Genomic DNA, 20,136 nt, shown 5'->3' with positions numbered 1-20,136 from the left:
AATTTCAAAAATGTTACTGTGGCTGTATTTAACTGTATGAAAACAAAATATATAATATTACCTCACAGATCAGGACTTTAATAAGACATATGATGTTAAATAGATTGTAAAGGTTTGTCTACTGAATCCAAGATGTTCTTGCAGCTTCATTTACAAGTATATATTTGAGAGAAAATGGTGACTGGGTAATTGTGACATCATCACAGAGGCATCGCTTTTTGGTCCATCTATGTCGGCTCTTCCGGTCATTGTAAAGCAGAATTAACCAAGCATTGGATTGTTCACCCACTAATAGGGAACGTGAGCTGGGGTTAGACCGTTGTGAAACAGGTTAGTCTTACCCTACTGATGATGTGTTGTTTGCAATAGTCTGTGGAAGTCAAGACGTCTCTGCTTTCTGCAGATGGCGTCTTTTTTGGGTCCATCACATGAGTGCGTTCAGCCTGCTCTGGAACACGACAGAATAATGTGAAGAGGTTTGTATGTGGATCAAGCACCTCCATGTCTGACTCTTTTCCATTGTGAATGCGATCCATCAAGAATTGTCATTCTTAACGAACTTGGAAAAAGGCACTTCCATAGAGCGATTACGAGCACAAAAGAACTTGAAAGCTGAAGAAGACGGTCACTTTGAAGGCGGATACAAACAAACTTCAGTTTTCATTGACTGGAGAAGTCCAGGAACATTTAGATCGCACCTTCTATCTGAGAAAACACAAAATGCAGCTGCTACAGGTCCACAGAGAGACAAAACAATTGAGGGGTTTCTGTTCTTTCATCAGTAGCCACCAATAAGAGAGGTATGAAGTCGCAATGACACGGTTGGCAAATGAAATGTTCGACTGGTAAAATCCTTCAGTTTGTAAAATGTGTTCAGCTATCTGCTGAAAACATTTGCACAGTGGCGGCTGATGGTAAATTTCTTATGTGGGGCTTTTCATTATTAATCAATTTCAGCCAATGTCAACTGAGTTTAAATACAGTGCGTTTATAACCGCCATGACAACAGCCTTGCCTTTTTTAGATTGATGCATTTTAGAATGCTTTGAAAGAAACCTCTAAAAATGAAATGCAAAAAAAACCTGAGCTTTTGTGTCTTTAAAAAATATGAGCATATCTCAACATTTGTAAACGTTAACAAACCTGGACACATTTGCAGAATTTTCAACACATTTCAGTTGGTGTGCATTTAAAAATAACTATAATGGAGAAAATTGAACATGAAATGCAGCTTTTCAGCAAAATTTCTCCTCTTCAACCGGAAATTTAGAAGAAATGTGACGAGTTAATAATCAGAGACTCACTGCTTGTTGTCTTAATCTCAGCATCTCATAGAAACACGCGAGAACCAACCAGAACCGACTTTAAGTCAATTACAGAGCCAGGGGCGATATAAAAGTCGCCCCATGTCTCTCACATGAAATGATGCCGATTGGTTTAATTTGATGTCAGTTATCGCTGGTGTTAATCAGTAATTGGTGAGATCGCGATTAATCCCCATCTCCTCGGGGTGGCTTTCATGTTGCCCCAAGCTGCTCGCACACGCGCACACACACACACACACACACACACACACACACACACACACACACACACACACACACACACACACACACACACTCGCACACACACACACACACACACAATTAGGAACAGTTGAGGGCCAAGTTTTTTGGCATAAACATATTTCAAAAGTATTACGGTTTCTCAATATATTTTATATATATATATATATATATATATATATATATATATATATATATATATATATATATACATATACATACAATCTTACTCTCAGGGATGGGGGCACCCTTACACCCTCCACTGCATACACACATATACTTTTAAGCTCTTTATTTATTAACTCTCAAAACTTTTTTCTTTGTTGAGGCTTTTAGAAATAGATAATGATTTTTTGATTGCACTGTGAGCCGCTTACTTTTTATAGTCTTACTTTTTACTGTCTTTACTTCTGATTGTCTCATTCATTTTATTATCTATTTCTGATTCACTTTATTGTCTTATTATCTGTGTGTTCATACCCTTTGGCCTTTCCTTATTTTATCTTCTGTGTCTGCTTGACTTTTCATTTCATAAAGCACATTGTGACACTACAAATGAAGTGTATCACGAGAATCATATTGTGTTTGTTTGAAATACAAATAGTGGAGTGTAATAATTATATTTCTAATCATAGGATACAACTGTTCTTTACATTACATTATCTGCATTCATATTACAGATAGATGAAGGAAAACAAATTGAAAATGTGTTTGATCCAAGTCAACACACGTGTGTTACAATTCATCTACTCTTATTGCATGAGTTGGGCAAGTATTCATTAGAAAACCCATTCATGAAACATGGAGGTTTGGACTTTACACCATTATTACCCATTTACACAGTCTCTGTGTAAACGGGTAAAATGTAAAATTTTTTAAATGCTGCGACTGTGTATGCGCACCATATCTGTAGTTCTTCTGCGCATGCATGATTAGATGGACACAAACAATAATGTTCACCTCCAGTGTCATGACTCCCAGTCTATATTCTCTGAGAACTTGGCAATTTTATAGTTGACAGTCACTGTAATAACAATCCAACTTGGTTGTCTGGCTATAAGGATGTCCGTGTACTCCCATTGTTAATGTTTATAGCATGTTGTTCTCTGTGTGCTTGTGCGTGTCGTTTCATTACAAAAACAAAAAAACAGCACCTACCTGTGGCCTTGCAGGCTAACGACATCAGTTTCAGCACTTCTACTATTTCTGTGTAAACAGACACCATTTCCAAAATGTTGTCATGTAAATGTAAAAAGTTTCTCAAACAAAAACGCAATACTGATGTGTTTTCTCCTGAAATGTTGTCGTCTTCCTATTGAAATCAACCTTCACATTACCATACTGACTATCCATAGAACAAACAGAGCTTATTGTCATCTTAACAACCGGAAAACCCTTTCCAAGACGAACAATTGTATAGCCCCCAAGGGAACAGTACAATCCTAGTTGAAAGCATTTTAATGGTTAAATTGATGGTTGCCAATTTGGCAGCTTGAGATCAGAATTTGAATACATTAAAGTACATTTGTGCATGTTGTACACCTCTCTATCCCCAAAATACTGCACATCATAATAGTTTGACAAGCTCTCTGTTAAAGTAACTGGCAACAGCAGTAACAACTAGCCTTCAAAAGTAGCTGCACTCTGAAGGGGTGCTGATTAATTTTGCAGAGCTACTTTCTGATGTGACCAGGGCTTAAATGGGATTTTCAAGGCTTTTGGTCCCATAGGGGAGTTCAGGCTATATTTGAAAGAAAATTGCATAAATGCATTAAAGTGAACTGGTTTCAAATATAAGCTGGGCATCATTAGATAAATATAACTCCAAAAAAAAGGGGGGGGAAGAGTTAAAGACAAAGGGTATAATCCTCCTAAAATGGATAGTACAAAATGTCAGATATAGAAAAATACCAGTAGCACAGATTTACCCAGACTTATGATTCACCTGATTAAAATGCCAAGCCGTCTTTTAATTAGAAAGTTGTCTTTTTTTAGAATTGATCTTTAAAGGGTTCATTTTCATGGAGAGCAACTTCAGTGTGATGTTACATGTCAGGAAATGAAACTGTTTTATCACAAGATTTTTGGAAAGATGTAAAGGCAACAAAGGTGGCCATGACACACTTGAAACTGCAATTTCTCTGTAAGATTAAAGAGACGTTTGTTGGATGGTACATTGTCCGTGAGGTTTTATGATGCCAGACGTGGGAAGCCACGAGACGTCACACTGTAAAATAAATGTACAGGGGATTCATGTGCATATGTGTGAAATTAATTGATACTGCTATGATGTACATATTTATATAGATGAAGTGAAAGCCAACACTTTGTTGCTAAAAAATGTTTCTGCCACTACAGAATGAGAGGACTCTTAGGGATGGTACCCAGACACGAAGGTCACGTTTTCATGACAATGTTTCAAGTGGCTCAGCCTTTAAGATAAGATAAGATAAGATAAGATACGCCTTTATTGATCTCACAGTGGAGAAATGTACTCGTACATTCAGCTCTTAAGGACACTCATGAGGAAAGGAAAGACAAGGAATGTGCAAACAGGTAGTAGAATAGACAAGGAATGTGCAAACAGTTAGTAGAATAGAGGTATCTTATATACAATGACTATCAAATAGGACTAAAAATAAGATAAAAATCGCAACCTATAATAAAGTAAAATAAGTTCTAAAGTAAAATATACAATAGGATGAGATACAAGGAGAATAAACTATGATGGGGGGGCGGAAAAGTGTAGAATAAGTACAATAGACATACTATAGTAAGAAAAAATAATAATAATACCAGTGTTGGCAGTGTTGGGTCAGTCCTAAGTGGTCTATTAAGTGACGAATAGATAAGGTGACTTTATTAGAGGCAATCTGATAGGCCTCCAAGAAAAAACAAACCTGGAAAGCTAATTCATGCTGAATTAAATTTTAAGCTTATCAAGAAAAATGTTTTATAGAAATGTGTTAATAAATCATATTCTTCCCATGTGAAGCTTAACATTCCAGGCAGCATTATAACAGCATTCAAAAGCTTCTCTGTATTGGCTTTTTGGTGCATGTCACAAAATAATATGAATGAATAGCTAATTCAACTGAAAAAAAAAAAAATTAAGTATTTCACAGCAAATAAAATCTGTATTAGATATTTAGATTTTTCTGTTAACTAAAATATGTGTTTCACCCCATCACGCAACTTTTGGGATGCCTTTCAAAATGTTGCTAGCTATATGGAAAACTTTGAGACCAACAATGCAAAATGATCCATTTTCCTGAAATGTTGATCGTGGCCTCAGTCTTGTAGAAAAGTAAAATATGCTTTTTAGATCGAGATCATTTGTATTTAGTGAAAGGAGGAAAAAAAAATACATCTCTTGTTGATCGAGAAGGTTGCAGTCCTCTTGTTCAAACAATACATTCTGAGCTGTGGAGAACAAGGTGAGTGGAAGACTGTGTTGACATTATTGAAGAACTTGATCCACAAAAAAAACAAGATTCATTAAAGAGTCCACTTTGTAGTGTTTTGGCGTACCAGGTTAAAATTTCATACCCAAGCTTTAGGTAGCAATAATTGCCTTTCAGAGTAAATAATTCATCTTGATGTCGAAGAAACATGGAAAGTAAACAGAGGATAAAAGGAGGGAGAAATTGTGAAATTAGTTTAAAAAAAAAAGTCATAGAGGAGGAGGACAAGAGAAGAAGGCAGTGAAAGGGTGGGGTATTTTAAAGGGATTAGATATAAAACCTGTGATAAGAATATCAATGGGGACGAAGGATGGGAGTGGAGTTAAGGAAAGATACGATGCAACCACCTGGAAAAGGTCTGACAAGTGGATGAAAGAATCAGGCAGAAAATAATGAGAAGGTGTACTATAAGTAGAGAGGGGGGAAAAGCAAGAGTGGCTTCGGAAAGAGGTACTTTGGATATTTCTGGCTCACCCCGGAAAGGGATTTTTTTTTTTACCTGAACCACTGAGACCAGTCCAGTGGAGCACCTATTTCACATGATGGGATTTCACATGGCGACGATCCTCAGTGGAGCAGATGCACTCTTCATGCGTTTGATTTTGGTTTTGATAGAAAAAAGGCGAATTTTCTTTTTTCCCCTTAGGTGGGGGAGTTAAGTGGATGATTAGAATGGAGTTCTGGAGCGAATAGGGAAATAGGAAAGGCCAAGGTAATATGAGACTATATCTGATGATTCCTTTATCAACTCTTCTGGTGTTCTCTTCGTGAGTGTGTGTGCATGAGGAAGACGGGAACAGCTACACAGAACTCTGGACTGGGTGGGTATGGCACATCGGCAAAGAATGCATGACATTATGAGTGTCAAGAGAGCGCATTTCCATGCAAACTGATTTATCAAAGCCAAGCATCTAAATAGGAAGTGATTTTGAGAGTTGCTGTCACAGGTTACGAAAACACATTTCCTAAACAAATTTGACATTGCTGCTCAATATTCAGTACCAACAGACACACCTTCCCCCTTTGGATCCTCACACAGACACAAGACGCCGACACACCAGACTTCTCAGCAATAGCCATACCCCCATTCTGTTTTCTTAGTGTCTCAGCCAAATATCTTTAGTTGCCATTATGTGAAATTATAGCAGTATTTTATGTCTAACCAAATTGCTTTGTCGCCATGAACTGTTGCCACTCCAGTGTAACAATGTGTTGTCTCCTGTAAGTATGCTGTATATGAAATATGGACATATGCATATATACTACGTATACCAATCTGCAGGGTGCAATTTGTTAGAAAAGGATGAGGGATCTGACTAAAGAGCAATGAATACATCTAAAGTACAAATATTAAACCTGTTAATTAAATTACAACATAAAGCTTCACATACATTTTGTAAAAATAAATAAATACAAAAATAAAATACAAAAGGCATTATATATGGTATCGGTAAATACTTATACCGTCATCTTTTCAGACTATCATCTATCAAATTTTCACTTTGACTGATGATATTTTACTTCACTGTTAATCAGTTTCTCTATCAATGTGTAAGAGGCCACGTCTCTGCATTAGTTTATATTTTGGAAAGAGCTGCAGGTTCATTATAATCCTGCCGTCACCAGCTTCATCACGATACGATACGTCAACATGTTTGGATGACGATATGATTTTTGCCGATATCACAAAGTTTATCACGATACAATTTTGATTCGATTTGATTCACAAGCCTGCGATCAATATGGTGTGATATCTCATATGCCCATCTCACGCAATTAGTTACTTTTAGATCAACTCACAAAAGGCCTTTCAGGTATCGGGTATTAAATAAACAGTATTAATTCCAGTCAACTAAAACTCTCAAATCTGGTCGAATTGAAAAAATATTGAAATGGGGCAGGATTAGATCAATTTTACTTCCTCCTACCCCTTTACAGGCATGTCAATTAGATATAGGGTCTGTGTGTGCACGTGCGTGCGTGCGTGCGTGTGTGCGTGTGTGTGTGTGTGTGTGTGTGTGTGATCACATACTGAACTGTTGCATGCCTGAAATAAATTAATAAAATGAAAAATGAAGAAAGGAGTTTTAATCATGATGCAGGAGGGGTCAATCTTAATCCCCCGCCGGGAGAATAATTCAGCACGTGAGATACGTAAGCTGAAGGGAGGAAGGACTGTGTGGCTGAAAAATCCAAGATACTCGAAAGGAATTTCTTAGTTTGTATAATTTTCATTTTAAAATATTTGAAAATGTAAAAAGGCAAACGTTCCTCTCCTATACCTGGCTGTACTTATCAGGTAATCAGAATAATGTCAATCTGAAACACTTCATGTTGTGATTGAAAGCTTTTAAGTGAATAGCTTACATGAATTTAACCTTTTACTTTTGCTCACAGCACAGTAGGAAGGGTTTGAATAAAATGATAAACTGCACTTCATGTCTTTTCCTCCTGATTACAACGTTACATAAAGCGTTTTGTTTTGGGTTTTTTTTGTTCCAAGATCAGCATCTTCATAACTCACTGAAATATCACGACGGCTCTGTTTAGATCATAGCTGCATCATTTAATGGAAAGCAAAACTCAGATGCAAAGTGAAGGCTCAACAGGAAGAGAAGTCCACAGTCTCCAACCAGGTTCAAATAGCTGCTATGTGTTGAAGCAACATCAACAGGTATGTCATGACTCGGATCATTTACCTGAAGATCACACAGACTTTACCGACCCGTCGTCTTCCGGCGGTGCCACATTGAGATGAAGGATGAACACAGCGTGCTTGATTATATCATGCCAAGTTCTTCCACTGCTCAGTGGTCCAGTTTTGAGAGTTCTGCAGGTGTTGTTTGAAGTGCACAGCTCTCAACGCGAGCTCTCCGACCTCTCTTTAGCTACACAACAGCTTGTTATCTGTTTGTTTTGATGCCCCTCCATCCGAGCTGTTTGAACCACAAAGAAAGGCCTCCCTGCCTCACACACACGACTGAGCCTTGGCTGTCCATGACCTGATCTGTTGCAGGTTCACTGGCTTACCTTCAATTAATTCTTTCCATTCCACGAAGACCCCACAGAGTTATTTCAGAGACGATCTGACCTATTCATCAAGCCATTACAAATTAGCCCTTGACAGGGATGTTTAAATGATTCTGCTCGTCTATATTTAAAGCTTTCAACACTCTAGTGCTAAGACCAAATTGCTCATTTTGTGCCGAATATATTCCATCCTTTGACAGGGGCCACTGCATCAATGTTTTTACTTTCCCCTTTCAGTGGTTTTAATATTTAGTTTGAATGTTTTCCTTGTAGGAAAAACAAGGTTTCGATCCAGTGATGGCTTTGAAATTATGATAACGACAACATATAACAAAAGCAATGGAGAATGCAGAGTTAGGCATCTATGTGATATACATGCTGGAATGTCGTATCTGCAGCTTGACTGCACTTGTGTTGAAAAGCCCAGCCCCACCTTCACATGAGTGAGATGCCAACTACATGCGCCACTGGGGGATCAATTAAACCTTTTTTTCCAGTTCTCCGTGAATCCTCCCAACGATCACCAGCCCCCACCCAATTAAGACCATCTTCAAACGAGTGTGTTAACACCTTTATGGGGGGTAAAGATATAGCTCCTGCCACAGGAGGGGGAAACCTGCTCCAGGGAAATGAAGAAAACAACTAAGACCATAGTTCAGAGTACAGCTGTCAGGCTCGTAATGCTGCAGAACGAAGCTGAAAACATTTGTGTTGTTAGTGTTTCAGTAATGTCACGGAGAGAAAAAAAGAAACTACTTCTGTTCACCTATGCAGCTTGTGTCAGAGAGCGTGTCAATGTAATAAAGCATGGAAAGTAATGAGGATTACCATAATTACAATCTGCAGACCACGAGACAGATGGTGAGACAGCACACATTATAATAATGAATAAACTTACAATTGTACACAATATCTGTACAACATCGCTTCACAAATATTTTCTTATACATGCCCTGAGGTATACACCCACAGCAAAACTATGTGTCCCAATGTTTTTGGCTTAATGACGCAATTCAATTGATTTGAAAATGCAATTCTACTCATGAAGGCCCTGGAGAGTTTCGCAGTTATCTTAATGTCAACAACAATTGTCTCAAAAATGGCTTCAAAATCTACAAACATGCAAATTGTAAAAATGTCAAAGAAAATTTTGATTTTAAAACCAATTTCTTAAGAGTAGCGGACACAACACAACACACAGTCGCAAGCTGAGGTATCAACATTAAAGCCATGCAGTCAGAATGAGTTTGTAAAAACATGCATAATAGAACAGCTATAGCTATATATACTTTTTTATGGGCATTTTACTCTATTTTGTACAAGAAGGTTTCATTAAAATTGGCTTCAAGTTGAGATTGTCATAATTTTCAGTTGTAATTGTTTGGTTTTGTAAGAATATATACATCTTCAACATGTATACTCTGCGCCACCACACAGAAAAACTGAAGTTTAGATTTAACTGTCATTATGGCACTAGTTTACCAGTCTGGCTCAATCAAGATGAAGTTGGGTTGTATGTGGTCCCTGAACTAAAATGTGTTTTGTGTTGTTGTGACTATGCTATAATTCACCGGGTATATTTTATGACAGAAGCGTTTAAAGACAGCAGTCACAATTTGATGACACTACACCACTTCCATAGGGGAGCACAACACAAAACTCTCTGGTAATACATTCAAACTATGATGTACGTTTTTGAGCAATACTATATAAGGTTGTATTGAACTATGCTGTTAGAAACAATAAAATGACAGTAAAAACAAGGAAAAGGGAAAAAGAATGTGCCCCAATGACAAGGTTGATATGTCATCGATTGGTTATTTCATATCTGATTGTCACATGAGACAATCAGAAACACTAAAATTTGAGGAATATAGACCAAAAACTGACCCTGCTGGCAGAACTGCCATTGAACATAATCTAATGTGTTTGTTTTTATAGTCAATCATACTGTTATTCCAATACTTGCCAACGTTACCGTGCGTTCACCTGACATGCAGCATTTTGTTTTTTTAAATAGTACAATCCGTATTAACTTTCTCCCAGTATCTTGGTTTTCGCCCACTTTTAAAAATTGGCAAGTACAAAACTTGCACTCAAGTGTGAATCTGAGTGCGTATAACATCTATTTGTTTGGCCTGTTATGGACTGGTCACTCATAATAGGCTGGGTCTGGCTTCAAACTCTTTCAGCTTACTCCAGAGAACGAATCAATGGTTGGGGTACCCATTTCTTTCAGGAATGCAACATGTGCCCTAGAGTTATCTGCAATTGCTAAAGTGGATAATTTTTCATCATAAACAGCATCATAAACCTCAAAAAAAAAAAAAATCAATTCATCTGTCACTAGTTTTACAGTGGCCATTGAGAAAGCATTAACCTTGCAACATGTCTATCAATCCATACAAAGACTAAGAACAACAGTCATTGTTTGAGCCTCCATATGAAAACTTTGAAGGTCTCTGTCTCACATGTTCTCTGGCAGCCGCTCAAAGCAATACGCTCGCCAAGTCTCCTGTTCAGCAGCGTTTGCAGGAGGCTAAGCACCACTGGGCAGGGTTTGCTCCACGCTGGTATTGTATATGTATGGAAGAATTATTTTTGGGTTCATGTCAAAGGGACGGTATGAGAGAAATGAGAGCAGTGGGAGAAGACGAAGAGAATCAACCATAAATGACACACTGTCCTTGGTCATGAAGCCATAGAAAATGCTCACTTATTGGGTCAATTGTTTTTCTCGAGTGGCTCTAATGTGTGAGCTGAGTTTTGCTGTTGTTGTTGTTGTTAAACCAGTGCAGAAGATGTGTTTTGAAACAGTGTCAGTCAAATCTCAAATGGTGTCGAACAATATGAAGACACGGGCTCGTACTGTCAGTAAGTACTGCAATACTGTAGTAATGTACCGCCATCATTTGAGGAGTGTTGTGTTCTTATCTTAAATCTTCAGCTCAGTGTAAATGTGTTGGCCATTTGAAAGAAAAATATTGTGAGATAGTGTTAGAGTAGATTCTTTTTAACACACATTTTAAATGTTTTCATTTTACAGATTTTTGCAAATGAGCTTCTTTCAAATGTGTTTTCTCACAAAAAAAAATCCACACAAATCTACAGGCTCTCCCACTACTCTACCCTGAGAAACTAAACAACCTCACCACTGTGTAGTTCGATGTAGTTTATTATGCCGTAAGTATTCGCTTTTCAGTTAATAGAAAGACAGAAAGACAGGAGAACACAGTTAAAACACGTAAAAAAGGAATGTTGGCAAAAATCTATCTACCATATTCTATGATTTTTAGCGTGATGTTTTACACTTTTAACAGAATGTTATGGCCCGTCTAATTTCACCCATCATTTTTCTATATTGATTGTCTTTTCCATAATGTAGCAAATACACCGACGTTTTGATATCAGCAGTGGATTACAAAGACAAACTTAGTTTAACGTTTACATGTTTAAGTGAAAGCGCAAAACTGTTTTGGGTTTTGTGGGTCCATTTACATGACAACGGTGCTCCGAGCCATTGAAAACTCAGTATTTTTGAAAACTATTCCCAAGATGGAACTTTTTGATAATGCTTCAACTCCGTTATGTTTATAGTGTATTGTTCTGTGTGTAAATGTGTGTGGTTTCATAAAAAAACTAAAAATAAAACAACAACCAATGGATAGACAGATGGACAAATGGATCAACCACTAATGTTATAAAATACATAGAGACCATTAAAAACAATAAAACATTACTCTTCAGTTCCACTTTTCTCTGGGTTTTCTTTTGAAAAACTGCATTGAGAGGTAAAAACCTTCATGTAACCTTGAGAATAAATGATGGCAGTGTTCATTAAAAACATGCATGGTTTCTGGTATTTGGCTTTGAAATGCATCCTCCAAAGTGCAGTTTCTTTTTTTGGCATCTAACCGAGTCCTCCCTCACCACTACCTCTGCGAGTGTCAGAGAAAACTCTGAGGTGAATTCTCAGAGGGCCATGTAAATTACTTGCACGGTCGATGTGTGCAATGGGCCATTCACATACAAGATTTATACCTTTGGTAGTCTTAATTATGTCTGCCTTTTATTTGCTCTGTAAAGCAAGAAGCACAGGAGCCTGTAACAAGCCTGCCTTTCCTATAATAAATCTACAGGATGGAATTGGTGAGTTTAGACCTACTTGCCAATAGCCTTTTCATGTCTTTGCCTTTCTTCTGTTAGAACTTCCGTCTTTCAGTTTATTTTGTGTTGTTGTTTTTTTTTTTTTTTTTATAAATATATTCTTCAAATGTATTCACAACACTTGTTTGTTGCTGTGCAGAATCTTTTTCATCACATTTACATGTAGTTCCTTTTGATCACACTCTAGTTCCTCGAAACTGCTGCATTGATCCAATCATAAAACATGTTTACTTGAAAATATGTAAGTTGATTGGTTGTATTTCACTGAAGCTAACATGATTGTTTGATCCTTGTTTAGCTGCTGCCTGTACCAGTTTCATGAAATGTTAAAAAAAAAAAAAAAACGTGGTGCATTTTATGTAATTATAATTCTTTTGAACCATTTTTGGTGTGACTTATGGTGAATGAACCTTTAAATGGCAAATTTATTGAGCAGTTGTGCCACTATTAGTTCATGCTGGCAACTGTAATGCTGCGGTATTTAATTATCCTTTATGACACCATAAATATCCCATCCTTTTGCTACGTCTTCCTATCATCAGGAAGAATAATGGTGTGATGCGCTGAGACACATCATCAGTTAGGTTTCCAGAGATTATAGTCTTCCAGGACTCAAGACATCACACACTCTCCTCCAGGCGACCCAGCCTGGATTCATCAAGCCCCGACTTGTCTCAGCAGATGTAGCCCACTTTTCGACCCTTTTGATCAGTATCCACCCAGAGGCTCAGTCTGCAGTATAAAAACACTGGATATTATGGATTAATTACATCCTTTGCATCAAGCCCAATAGTATGTGTTAATCTCAAATGGGTCATAACAAGACTTCTATAATACAGCAGTGTGGTGAAATATCATAAAACAAGAGTTCTAGGGCTTGATGCTAAACTGTCACACCAAAAAAAAAGCTTTGTTTGAATGCCTGCTTTGACAAAACTATGATTATTAAAAACAGAACTCTGTCTCTGCTTGTTGGAAGCGTTTGACTAAAGAAATGTAGATCATTAAAGATAGACTGTCATAATGGTTAACCTTGTAGTTTTGCAACAGTGCTTGTGTCAAATTCTATACTAAAAATGTTTACTCATCGAATCAATTAGCTGACTGTTTTTATCAGGTGCTTTGTTAGCTTCCTTGTTTTTTTTATTGATGGGGAGGATTTCATGCAAGCCCCTTGGACTTATTTCTTCTTTCTTCTTCTGCACAGTCAGTCAGTCATTGGTGCTATCAATTGAAATAAATAAATAAATAAAAATATCCAAACTGTGGATGTTGCTCGAGCGCTCTTGTCTACCTGCTGCTGACAGATGATGTCATGGAATACCCTCGGTTTGTATCGCAAAGCTTTTTTCAGTACGCTGTGCAGTATTGGACCCGATACCTGATACTGGTGTCAGTATAGGTGCATCCCTAATATTAAGTATAAGACATTTTAATTACTTTGAATAAATGATAATGCAATGCATGAAAAAACATACAAAGTGGTAATAACGCCTCTTTTATCTTTACTTTTGTAAAAAAACTGTAAACCTGTAAACCTGTAAAAATACAAATTTTGTGAATGCGTATGTGAAATAATGTAGAGTATTTTCTCAATTGCTGTGGCTTTTTTTCTTGCTTCAATTCTGCTATTTACATGTTCAAAAGATTAAAATAAACACAAAAAAAATCCCAATCCCAGGAGGAAGCAAATTAAGCTGAAGTTGTGCTTCAAGAGAAAAAGTCAATGAAAGTAACTTAAGTCATCATTCATGTTATTTGAGCTCTGACTTTTACATTTCAACAGTAAAACCTTCGCCAGGGCTGAGAGAGTTTTGTGATTTAGAAGATTCTTCTTGCAGGAATAGCTTTATTTGTCCAAGGTCTCATTTTGATTTGCTGCCACCAAAACAAAGTAACACACTTCTCCTTTAAATAAGAAAAACTGTGCTGCAGTTATAGTCTATTTATTAATTTAAAGGCCACAAAAAGAGCTGTCAACATCTGTCTATCAGACATTTAGTCAAAATGGGATGACAGCCGTGCGGTTGTTTGCTCTGTTTCTAGGCAGCTGTCACTCAAACTTAAACGGCTCTGAAGACACACGTCATTAAAAGGGAAATACTTCGGCTTGAAACCAAGTTGTCAGGTTGAGTTCTTTCTTGATGCCAAAAATCAGTTAAGTGGAAAAGAAAACCTGACCTCCAGGTCTGCTTCGTTGGTTTTCTGCAGCCTTTGATCATATCACATAATCTAAGAATAAACATGCTTGGTTTGTGTCCGAGTTTGGTTTTACATGCCAAAGAGATCAGATTCTGTAATCAAAAGCTTCCAAAGGGGATGCTGAAGGTTTTCAGGTGTTTTAATTATTTATAATCCTGAAATGTTTGCCCAAAGCGCCTCGCTTTTTTTTTCTTCCATTGAATACTCATGGTTTATACACATTTTGTTACAAATACAAGCAGTTTTCAAGGATAAATTGTATGAAAGACTTATAGCATCTGAGTATTTTGCCTCAGTCGTTGGAAAAGACAATAAGAAGCTATAATGTGTTTGAATGACAGTGTGACTAATGTCACACAATGAGACAGTCTATAAAGTTTGACAACACCACAGCAATGGAAATAAAACAAGACTTCTGAAGATCCAAGAACAATGAACACCATCTGGGGAAGACGGGAAGCTCGACATTTTCTCATGTCTGCAGGTCAGCTGACCTCAGTGAACAGGAAGCTGGAGAAAAGCTCACCTTCTTCACCTCCTTACTAATTCATTTCAGAGTGAGCTTTGTGGCCAGCTGCACTGTGTGGTTCTCAAGCTGCACGGGACAGGAAGGGCCTGCACAGCAGGTGGTCAGGGAAGCAAAACATCTCGGAAAATGACCGATACCCCAGCACCTGAATGCCCTGCCCTGCATACTTGGTTTCTCTACCGACAATCGAATGACCCATCAACAAAAATATATTTTAAGAAACAGAATAAATAGCTATAAGTTTCTTCCTATACAAACCCAGTTTACGTAAATATTCTGAGTTATAAGAATCCTATTTGTTTTACTGCTGATGAACCCAAATTCATAAGGTGAATTTTCATAACAAAGGAATTGATACATATCACTGTGGTTCTGCAGAGCAGGAGCACAGTTGCACATCCTGGGAAGGTTGCGGTGGCAAACACTGAAGAAACTTATCTTGGGGGTCGCAACTCAAAAAGATTGAGAATCACATCTTTTAAAGAAATCAATAAATATGCAAAAACATGTCCTGCCCCTGTGCTCCTAACTCAAGATCACTGTAAAAAGTAGTGGCACTACAGGGTCATAGTTCACAGCTACTTAATAGAATTTAACTGTAAGAATATTTTTTGCATGAGATGGTAATTTAGTCAAAGAAAACAAGTTGATGTCCTCTAACTCCTCACTTTAAAAGATAGACATGTATTTGTTTAAGAGGCCAACCAAGTGAAGACACTTTCTTGCACCACAACAGTCCAGGCTTGTTTTCTTATATTTGTGGGGCAGTTTGACTCTTCTGGGATCTGAGGAGTCATAAAACCAACCCGACAATGAGGCGGCGGTATAACCTTGGTTCCACACAACTTAATTGGAGCAAAAATAGCTGGAATATTGTTTCCAAAAATGTGTTTTCTTTTAAACATTTGTTCTGTGTGAAAGTTCTCATGATAAAAAAACAATTGTTCTCTTAATGGGCTGTGGACAGACTTTCACTGACTATGAGGCTGTCGCAGTGACAATTTTGACAAGTTTAGCCCATTTCCCAAACATTATTTGCTGTTTTATGAGTTAATGCAAGAATATCCGCAATTGTGATGAATATCATTTGACCCATCCACTCTGGGATATATTAAATAGCTTATTTGTGACAAACAGGGGCAATAATTATTCATAATGTGTCCGTATCTATCCCTTTCTAATGCTATAATAGCTGCTGACACAAGCCATTCACCTCTATGCATACGTTAAAGCTTTTAAATGTATCTTATTAAGTTTGAAAACCTAATTTGGAAGTTATAAATGGCACAATATTTGCCTCAGCATAAATGATGACAGTTTACCTATTGCCGCTCTGAAAGTCTGTTCAAGCAAATTGGCTGCTAATAGGGTAAACTCACTACTGATATGTTAATATTGCCTCCCCTTTGTGGAGTGACCATGCATTCAGTCCTGCCTTCACAGTTCAAGATCCCCCTTTTCTCCCCTTTTTCTGCCCGGGGAAAAAAAAAAAGAAGTGTGCTCATTACCAGAGTTTACACCAACAATGGCTGCAAGAGAAATGTTGTCATCTGTGTTTGCCTGAGTAATTATCAACACACAAACGCTGCAATTTCCAAGGAAATGGATTCAGAGAGCTCTCCACATGAATGAGCACATGAATAACAATGAAGTTGTCTTCATGAGTGACCTCTGCCAGGAGAGAGAGGAGAGGAAGAGGAAGGTGGAGGTTGGAGGGAATGTGGATAATGGAGAAATGAAACAAGATGGAATAAAAGCAAAGGTTTAAACATAGTTCACGAGGGGTCAGGTCGTAATTACTTACAGAAATGCCTGCTCGACGGGTGGGCACAGAAATGCATTTAGCGGCGATTAAAATTTTAATTTAGCTATAAAAGCACACTTTTCTTTTCTTTTTTCCCCCCCTCTCTCATCTTGTATTGCTCCACATTAACAACCTTCATTTTGATCAAATACAAAAGCACTGAAATTCCCATTAGGCCTTTTTTTTAATGATTATTTTAGGTTGGGTTTTTTTTCCCTCTCAAGGAGAAGAGCACATCAAAAGAGAGCTCTGGTCTTTGTTTTATCTTTATGTTAATCAAACTGTCTCGCTGTGTATTTCATTCATTGCTTACACTTTGATTGAACATTGTCCCCTATCAAATTCACTAAGCTGTTTATGGCAGCTTGTGATTTCTGCTCCTTAACAGCTCCAACACAAAAGGGCTGAGTTGGGGTTTTTTTTGTTTTTTTTTCCCCAACAGCTGCCACGTGGAATACCTGTTAAGCAGTACAGCAGTAGGAGAAAGTGTTTAAGGAGAAAGGAAAAAAGTAGACCATTAAGGCACCAATATATATTTTTTTTTTTTGGGGTCCATTGAATTAATATGATTTTAATTTCTTTAGCTCCCCAACCAAAAAAAAATAAAAAATACACTGCTCTTAATGGAGCATGAGCTCTCATTGGTATGGTGAGCCAGTGTCTAGTATCGGGATGGAACGTTTCTCGTGTCGATATTGCACGCTCTATTTATGTCTACATATTTTTTTTGTCCTGATGGTTTTGGTTCCCCAACTCCCCAAAGTCAGCATCAGAAGTGCCAAGACTGATGAAGCAGTGAAAATGAGGTATTATGTAAACTCTCCTGGATCGAGACCCAAACTAGGTGACGGTCCGATCTTGAGCAGATGCCATGAAAAGTGAAATCAATACAAATGTATTTCCCAAATGAACATAATTCAAGAGCCTGGTTTGTAATGATACAATATTTGTCTGTCTTTCTTACCCTACCCTCATTACCTCTTAAAATCACAACCCTGGTCAAGTCAAGTCAGTCAAGTCAAGTCAGCTTTATTTGTCAAATGTGCTGATATGTGTGACATACAGCCCAGATGAAATTTTGGTCCTCTCAGACCCACAGTGCAAATAATGGTGATAGTTTGGTTCATATGTGTGTGGCTTCATAGGATCTCTGCTGGTTTGCGAGCAGAAGCAGTACTGACATGCCTGTGTTTTTTGCAGGCCCTTGAATATAAATGCAAGAAAGATTTCAGAAAAGTTGTCTTTGCCAAATCTGATCAAAATAGCAAAGTGAGACTTGTGTGTATTTTATGTGGTGAGAAAGTGTAACTCTGATGGAAGGGCGAGATAGGTCATTTCTTGGTCTGTCTTCATTAAGCTAATGATTTATATTGGTCTCTGTCAAAACTGTTTATTGCAAAGCAACCTAGCTTGACACCTAAGTTGCTATGGACAGATTCCATATGTATATATATTTTTAAATACATGTTTTTTGTTTGTGTGTTGAGCTCTACGTCAACTAAGGCGACTGTGTATGGCTCACAATTGTTCAGTAAGGCATCGGGACATCTGACAACAACAAGATTTAAACACGTTGTTTAACAAGATTCTTTGTCATGTTTGCATGTTCTCCCTGTGCAGGGTTTTTGGGAGCTTTTTTTCCACTCTTGTTGGAGTTTGAATTGTTCATTGTGGAGGTCTGACCTACCCTGGCTTAGCTTTCTTTTTTTTTTTAATTCATGTGACCCTCACTTTGTAAAGTGTGTATAGGTGGACGTAAGCTCACAGCATGATGGACTGGTTATCATGTGTCATGAATTCAAACAAGGATTTCAACTATAATGTTTGCCCAATGATCTCGAATGAGTGTGAGGTTAACGGGTGACACTGCTTCGGGATTTTCCCTCTGTGTTGACTCTAATGGGCTGGCGAACTGTCCCAGGTATATCCTGCCCTTTGCCTGATGTCAGCTGTGATGTGTTCCACTTCGCTGTGAATTTACTCTTAGACATAGTTGACACAGCATGTGTTTGGGTGAAAAGATTGTGACATTTTAATTCAAAGACAGGCGGTAATGTTTTGATAGGTTTGGTGGTACAGCTTTGACTGATAGGCATGCCACGCTGACATTTTATTTCAGTTTAGATTTGTTTATATCACCATTAGAGATGTACGATACCAAGACCAATATCGGGTCCGATTATCCAAGGAGACCCCGGGAAAGATCCCTGACACAATCAAGCGAGTCCTTTAAAAAAAGTGGTATCTGTGTGTCCCTAATCGCGATAATGACACACAAATGCTGTCATGACTTTTTCCCATAATGACGAATCAAACACAGACCAACCACAGGTATCTTTTGAGAAAAGAAAAAAAAAAAACTGTATAAAAACATGTTTAATAGAGGTTCACAAGAGCCCGTGAAAATGTAACTGGTGACAGGAAAGACATATTCCTGTCAACTAAACAGAACTCTTATAAACAGAAAGTAGGTTATATTCACAACAGTACAGACTACTTCTTCTCAGCGATTTTAAAAGCTGGCATTTGTATGAGGCAGACTGGCTCCAAAGAGACCCTCAAATAACAAAGTTACATTTTTGGACCACTCCTGGGCTCAGGTAATGTTACTTTCACCAAGATAAACATTGCTCGGATTTTCATTATGATGCTGCGAGAAATGATAACATCTTTTTCACTTTAGAAAACACATTTTAGTTCTTGTTTGGACATGACTTTGTCATCATCCCTGCATATTCTCTTTTTTTCTATGAAAAACTAAATGCATTATCATTATGTAGCAAAATGTTCTAATTATGATGTAAAAAAAGTTCTTATAAAAACATTTCTCCTAGCTCCTAAATCAGTTTTATGAAGTACAGCTAATGTCAAGATTCTAGAGCATCTTTGTACAACCATCTGATGCACTTTGGCAGAACTTAATTTGTATCATTCATTAGACAAACCCACACAGGACTGACAGCTCAGCTAATGTGTCACTTCACAATAACATACTAATTGAAGGAATATTAAAAGTACATTTCCCAGATTAGTTCCTTTTTAAAAGTAGATAATCAGCTGGGGGAAAGATATTCACTGCATCTACAAAGTAATTTTTAATGGCAATATAGCGTTGATGTTCTTGCACTGGTAATGTATTGTCTTTCACACAAGCAACTTGCACTTGAAATGTTTTACCAGTCCGAATAAAACAAACAGAAACATTTAAAGAAGTAAGCTGGTGATATATCTTGACCTTGAAGATTTACTGATATCTGCAGGAGATAGTCCATATAATGATATTCCCTGTTTTCCCTTCAAATGGGAAACTAAAACAGCATGTTCACATCGTGTGAATTCCGAAAATCGGCCTTCCTGCAGTTTAAGCCTCAGCAG

The sequence above is a fragment of the Blennius ocellaris genome, assembly GCF_963422515.1.
Source record: "Blennius ocellaris genome assembly, chromosome: 3".
Taxonomy (NCBI): Eukaryota; Metazoa; Chordata; class Actinopteri; order Blenniiformes; family Blenniidae; genus Blennius; species Blennius ocellaris.
This window is presented reverse-complemented; position numbering follows the sequence as displayed.